The sequence below is a fragment of the Diachasma alloeum genome, unplaced genomic scaffold (genome assembly GCF_001412515.2).
Source record: "Diachasma alloeum isolate Michigan unplaced genomic scaffold, Dall2.0 Dall_scaffold_00422, whole genome shotgun sequence".
Taxonomy (NCBI): domain Eukaryota; kingdom Metazoa; phylum Arthropoda; class Insecta; order Hymenoptera; family Braconidae; genus Diachasma; species Diachasma alloeum.
This window is the reverse complement of record NW_021680561.1, coordinates 44,945-52,308: the sequence shown is the minus strand read 5'-3', so window position 1 is coordinate 52,308 and position 7,364 is coordinate 44,945. Positions and strand designations below refer to the sequence as shown.

Below are 7,364 nucleotides of genomic sequence, written 5' to 3'. Positions count from 1 at the left end.
GAGACTAGCCCCGTACGGTGCTGACTGGAGTGCCGGAGATGCGAACTATCGATTCCCGGTGTAATTGTGCGCGAAATATTTAAAGGTTTAAATTTGAATTTTTATATAATTGATCCCAATTATTTCAACTGAACAAAACTATAATGACGTGAACTCAACGCGAAATTGAGATGGCTGAGCGGGTCTTCGCTCCATCTACGGCCGGAATAAGGTAGCTTATCTACAGAGGGCACTCTCCGGAGAGGAATTAGGACTTTACCAACGAAAACTCAAACGCAAACGCAACTAAATTAAAAACTCAATGGCGATCCGTTTCGACGACTGGGTGATCGTCTTCACGGCCTTCCAACTGAAAGCCCTAACACTCTCGCTCAAGGGAGCGCAAGCATTTCAACTCGACCTATGTGCTCACTCTATCGAGAAACCAAAAAGGGTTACAGGAAACACTGGGTAGCACATTATCTTGGTCAAATATTCCACGGTGATATCCTGATCCTTAACCGAATTTACATAGGAAAATATCAAAATTACTAAACTTTAACTCATCAAAACTGACTCGAAAAAAGAAATATCTGCAAAATATCTGGTTTATTTAATGAAGTTATTTAATGAATATTGTTCTAAAAATTTAGGGACTCGATTCGCGCGATAGGTAACCCATTTAAGTAGTTCTCCGAACTTAAGGTAGCTCTGAAGTAGAGTTAAGGTAGCAGGTAGCTCTAATTCTCCTTATAGGTTTTTATCGCGACAAAAAGGTAATGGTTTATAAATTTTTACTCTCTCTCTCTCCCTCTTTCTATACATAAATACCCTGGAGTTCCACAGGTGACGAATTCGCCTGGAATTTCGTTCAGGCGCATATGACCTCCACATAACTCCTATATAACCTGCATATGACGTACATAACCTTCAAATGAGCTTTATACAATCTTCATACGACCTTCACATAACCCTCACGTGACTTCCATATGACTCTCACCTAACCTCCATATAACTTTTATACGACCTGCATATATCTTCTATATAATGTCAATGATTCTTTACCTTCACATGCGCCTTGTATGCCTTTCATTTGACCTCACATAGCCTTCTCATGACCCTTAAATACCCCATATAACTTTTCCGTGACCTTCCTATGACCTTCATAGATTCCTCATATGACCTTCACATGAACTTGATCCTACCTCCTTATGATCGTCATAAAGCCTGCATGTAACCTCCCCATAACTCCCATATAACCTGCATGTGACCGATATAACCTTCACATGAGCTTTGTACAATCTTCATATGACCTTCACATAACCCTCACGCAACCTCCTTATGACCTTCACGTCACCTTCATAAAGCCTGCATCTGACATTCATATAATTTCCATATAACCTGGCTATGACCTACATGACCTTCACACAACCTATATGTGTTCTCCATACCAACAACACATAACCCTCATATACCCATCACATAATCCCCATCTGACCTCCGTATAATATCAATTTGACGTCCCTTCGAACTCGTATATTTTATATACAGCGAAGTTATAATTTACCTCAATGTTGAAAAATTATTCATCTTTTAATTATTAATTTATTTATTCAATTATTTTATTATCGAACATCCTCTGAATTTAACCCCCTATTCCTCAATTATACCGAAGCATATAGAGAAAAAAACATAATTTCCGTCAATGTGGGAAAATTGTTCATTTTTCGAGTAATGAACAAAATTCTATTATTCATTTATTTATTTATTTATTTATTTATTTGGTGGCCAACGGCCATGGAAAACGGCCACGAATTCCAAAATACCTATGGCCACGCCATGGCCGACGGCCATGTCCGATGGCCATGTCCGACGGCCATGGAAATTATTGTACGTGACTGTTTCGAGTAACACGGTCAATATGGTGTCAGTCACTCGGAGGAGAATTAACGAATGAAAGACATAAAATCCTCGATTTTTCATGTGTAAGGTCCCTCATAATGTCCTCCATCAACCCATTCTAGCCCGGAAGTTGCAGGGAATTTTTCCATTTACCATAAATCCAATAGAAGTCACTCGACAGTAGCGTCACTTCCTCAGAAAGTGGATTCTTCTCTTGTAAATTTTGTATTTTTATACTTCTGAGCCCTTCCGTATTACTCTTTTGGAAAGCCTGCAAAGGAACGTGACCGAATCTCCCAATCATATTTGCAGATAGCTCAGTTTTCGATCTTGGAATTGCTGTGAATGGCTGAATTGAGGTGGCTATAGTAAACATTGAATTCCACCCATTGCGTGAAAAGTATTATAACCATCGTATTCACATTGTGATCAGCATTATCGAAAATGAATTGTGAAAATGAATCGATGAATTGTGGCTCTTGGGGTTGCAATAATATAGACATTTCGAACTGGACAGCATGATCGTATGAAGAAGTCAATCCTAAACTCGATAAAGCTGCTGTAGAAATAATTCGACGATAAAATCGTCAAAAGATCTTTCGATCCATACTTCTTACTCAACAATGCGGATAGACCAAGTTGCAGGGAAGATAAAAAAGATCTGGGCCTCACTGCCGCGATGATTGCATGTGCAATTGCAATGATTTTCGTGTTTAAATTTTCCTGATTTCCTCGTTTCCCTTTGAGAATGACAGTATCTAAAATCATTTTGAGGGTAGCAAGTATATCGGATTCAACGTCTCGTAAACAATCATGTGGGAGAGGGTACATCTGAGTGTCGTAGTATTGGGATCTAATATATTCTCTAATTATTTCTACAGCAGCTTTCACAATTCTTTTACGTTCTTCCTCTGGGTCAGTTTGTTTCAATTGTTTCCAATAGTTTGACAATATTTTATGGCCAGTATTTCGATAAAAAATTATTGGATCTGCATTAGGATTACTGGTAATAATTATTTCGTGTCCAAATTTCTCTAACAATTTAGCTTTTATGGTTTTTTTTGTAGGAATATCACCCTCGTACTTTTCCAGTATCTCTCGTAGAGAAAATTGGCATTCTTCCTGATTTTCTTCGAGACAGGATGAAATAAAGTCAATGACTGTAGCAGTATTTTCACTCACAGGCCGATGAGCAGGTCGCATTGGATTGGAAGAACGAGAGAAATTTCTCAAACAATTACCATGATATCTGGCATTGACAGCAACTAAATCAGTGACTGGTCTTAAACGTACTGTCACTTCTGCTGCCCATGTGTCAGATCTTGCTATTGCATAGTCAAGTATTTGGTTCTTTATCGTGAGCGTCTCAATAATCTACACGTTGTTGTGTTTATTGAGTGTCTTCCTCTGCTCTTTCTTGGTAAACACTTCCGATGCATCTTCACTACATAAACAACACTTGTTTTTAAAATCAAAAGCCAGTGCAACCAATCGCGAACTACATCTGGCTTCCTCCTTATTCACTCCTACACATGCAGCAATGTTGTTACTATGTATATACGAAGTCTGACATTTTTTATGCACAGATATCTGCTGTAATCCCTGCAATCCTATGGATTTGTTGTCTTGTCTTCTGACACTACTCTGTATCAAAGTTTTTAAATCTCTCTCTTTTAGTGAAATTCTATCGCCTTCAGATAAAGATTCATTACAAATGAAACATACGGTACACGCGGACATTTTTATTTCAACTAAATCACATACATCAGTCACTGGCACTGCGTTGTGGTCTACTGTCAATTTTTCGTTAGTTTTCTTCAATTTATTTTTTCCCGTTCTTTATTTTTTCGCATTTATTCCGATTCCGCGAAAATTCGGTGCAACTGATCCCTTTGTGTCGAAATAAAAAACAAACAATTCTGATAAATTTGCGTACAAAAATAGAAATATATATTTTTTTCTTTCCTCGTTTCTATATTCGTCAATAAGCTTTATGAAAAGGCATAACCTTGTATGATTGTAATTATTCGTTACGAGAAATAACTAAATAAACCGTCCATCCAGCATGATTTGCAAGCAACATTTTGTTATCAGTGGCTTTGTTGCACAGCCATTGGTGCTACGGGAAAACTGATAAAAAATAAAGATAAAAAATATTCCCTCACTTGAAAGATATCAATATCATCTATTGACTTTTTTCATAATTCCATTATTTACTGAGATATTTGACGTTGAATCGTGAAGAGCTAGAGCGCTTAGTAATGATGGCCTCGTGCGGGCCGTCAGCGCCTGGTAAAATACGTGCAGCAGCGTAGGCATTCGCTAAAAGAGCTCTATTTTTGTAAATAATGGAAATATAGAAAAAAGTCAAAAAAACAAATTTGTGGATTCTGAGCGGAGAAACGTATTCAACTCATTAGTTTCGTCTGTAATTTTACCCCATGAGCCGAAAAACCGAAAAATGAAGATCCAACACCTGTTTTCAACATGGCGGTCATTTTCGGTTGGAATAGGAAGTTTTTATAAAAAACAAAAATTTTTATAGGCATTCTTGAACCTTCAATTAAACCATTAACTAAAAATCAGCTTTGTCCGACTTATTCCCGAATAGGCCCATTTTTTTAACGAATTCCCCTGGACTAGTAAGGGAAACTCATGTCAATACCAAGGAATGGTGGAAGAGGCGATTCAATTCATTGAGTCGGAGAAATTGGTGTATAATATTTCATGTATTAAGTTTTGTACATTTTAATAACTTCTTTTTCTTTGCTCTTTGGTACATTTTTCTCTTCGATCATTTTTACATATTTCATATACTTCTAAAGCCGTTTTCGGGGGCTGTTTGCAGCTCTACATGGAAGACCTCAGTTGTACAGCCGGCCGATATTGCAAGAGCCTGTTGTGCTCATTCGTCTAACTGACTAATGGCACAGTAGGTCTCTATAATCGTGCCTAGCGCTAGCAGTTCTACGCGGGGAGGTAGGGTTAAGCGGACTCCTTTCCAAGTACTAACCAGATTAAATTCTGCTGAGCTTGGACGACATCTGCCGCACGCTACCCGTGTGACCACTACTGTCGCTTATCACATGAATATATATTTTTTATATTGTTATTAGATGGAATATAGTCAGGTATCTGACTTTGATCCTGTCACATGTACTTATCAAAATTTTATGGAAAAAGGGGGAAAACAATCATGCGCGCACATATACATGAACACACTGCGTTATGAAACAGTTGAAGAAATAGGTAAATAAATGAATAAAAACATAGTCGTTCAAAATGGGAGAAAATAAGATGTACACTGTTAGAACGTTATCCTTGAAATTACAAGTGAAAAAACTTGAAATTTTGAACTACGATACAGTTACATGAAATTTCTGTATATTTCTTCATCGACACATCAGTTAATTTCTTGAATATTCAAATAATTCTTGATTTTCAGGTCCATACGGCACTGAAAAACCTTGAAAATTTTGAAAATTCAGGATACAACTTTTCTGAATTCTCAATCTATTGAAAATTGAATTGTATGTGATGTTCAATTTTCAAGATAAATGAGAAATTTAGTGAACGCTTTCATTTGAAATTGAATTTAACCTTACAATATCGAAAATTCAGCTGATGCTGTGACTGAAATTTTGAGAAATTTCTAATAGTGTAGAGGAACAATTGTATGCCTTCTGTCTACTGTCGCACTGCTCGTTTTTCTCAGCTTACACGTTCCAGAAATATTTTTACAATAATCCACGAGTAATTATTGGATTTATCATTATTACAATAACGAAAGCAAAGATAATGGTGATGAAAAAAAAATCAGCGAGAAAAAAATATATTCATCGTTTATTTCATGGAACAGGCGGTGCTTTCGACTTCATTCGTGCTTTGACATTCGGGAGACTCCCATTTCATAAAAATATCTACATACGAATATGGAAAGAGTGGGATTGAAGCCGGGGAGAACAGAAATCCATTTTTTACCGTGAAAATACTGGAGTAGAGAGAGATTTTTTATGCCTCTTTTATACGCCTTGTCTCTCTTGTATTATTTCTTTGATGAAAGAAGTGGAAAAGATGATATAAGAGGAGAATGAGGCTGGAGAGATATGCATGGTTTCGAATTATTGAGTCATGTACTCTGGAGGTATTTTTATGGAAGTGGATATGCATTTTATATGACGCCGTTGGTCCAATTATTACGTATTTCCGGGCTACTAAACATTTTTTCATGGATTCGTTTTTGAAAAATGATAGGCGGAACATTTTCAAGTATATTAACTTCAAAGAGGAAGTGCTGAATTCATGTTGAAATTTGCTTTTTTTCATTAAAATTTTTTTTTTACCATGGTGGCACTAGTTATCGAATGGTTAAGGGACACCCAATATCGGATTATCTGTGTTTTTTCCCGTCAAATGTGAAATATTAACTTTAAGAAGTCAATTCGCATGTTTTTCCGACCAAAAAACACTTGATTTTGATTGACAAAGTTAGTCATTAGATGAATATTTGCGGAAATAAAACATAATACTCTGAACCCAGATTTCGAATGTTCGAAATTGACCCGCCCCAGTTGTCGAATAATATGGGCGCAGTTTTCGAACAAAGGAATTTAAGAGGAGTTTGGGCGAAGAAAATTTAGAAAATCGTTTACGGAAAACATATCTAGAGCAATTTTATTGTTATCTCAATAGTAAAAACCTGATTGAAGGCTAATGAATGAGCTCTCTCCAACTGTTTTCTCTTCACCCCTCTGTTGTTCGCCACAACATTGGGACTCTTCTCCTTAGCGTGAATCAATTCGTTTTTTTCGGAGCATCTCCTCCAAATTCTTCTCTGTTTTGTTTGTACGAGCTCATCTAGCAGCTCCCTGTTATTGAATTTTCAACTCACGTTTGTTCTGGACCGGTACAAAATCAATTATAAGGTTAGAACAAATACATTCGTCAAGTCCTCCGACCCCGATGTACGAAATGCCAGTGTTGGAGAAACGGGCCAAGCCTGGCACAAGCCTGGGCTTGCCAAGTTTGGGCGCCCAGGCTTGGACCGAGGTTCGGCCATCCCTGGGGACCAGGGCTTGAGTCTCGGGAGAAGGGCGGGTAACCGAGCCTTGGTTGACAGATCTGGCCCAGCCTTGGCCGGACATTGGCATGCCGGAGCTCGATAACCAAGCCTCAGCCAGCGGTGGCCCGGAGCTTGGTCATTGGGCTCCAGCCGTTGGTGTGACTGTAAGGGTTAAGTCGTAAGGGTGAGATGATTAGAATGGAATTATAGGGGTGGAATCGTAAGGGTAAAATCTGAAGAGTAAAATTGTAAGGGTCAAATCGCAATAATGGAAAGGGGCGAAAAAATCATAAGACTGACATTCTGAGGGTTGAATGGTAAGGGTGGAAACTTGAGGGTAAAATATTAAGGGTGTAATCGTAAAAAAATGGTGACATTGTAGGTGTTGAAGTCACATGTTACTCGCTAATTATTACGAAAA

The 7,364-nt window shown here is 37.8% G+C and overlaps 1 protein-coding gene across 1 annotated transcript in view; it reads left to right on the top strand.

The window, feature by feature from the left end:
- The window catches only part of LOC107042125 (prolactin-releasing peptide receptor-like), a 61,130-nt gene extending 56,359 nt beyond the window's left edge, over positions 1-4,771 (top strand). Inside the window, exon 3 of the mRNA XM_015263019.2 lies at positions 4,730-4,771. The gene's annotated coding sequence lies outside the window, so the exon portion shown is untranslated. The remainder of the gene's footprint in view (positions 1-4,729) is intronic.
- The last annotated feature ends 2,593 nt before the right edge of the window (positions 4,772-7,364 follow it).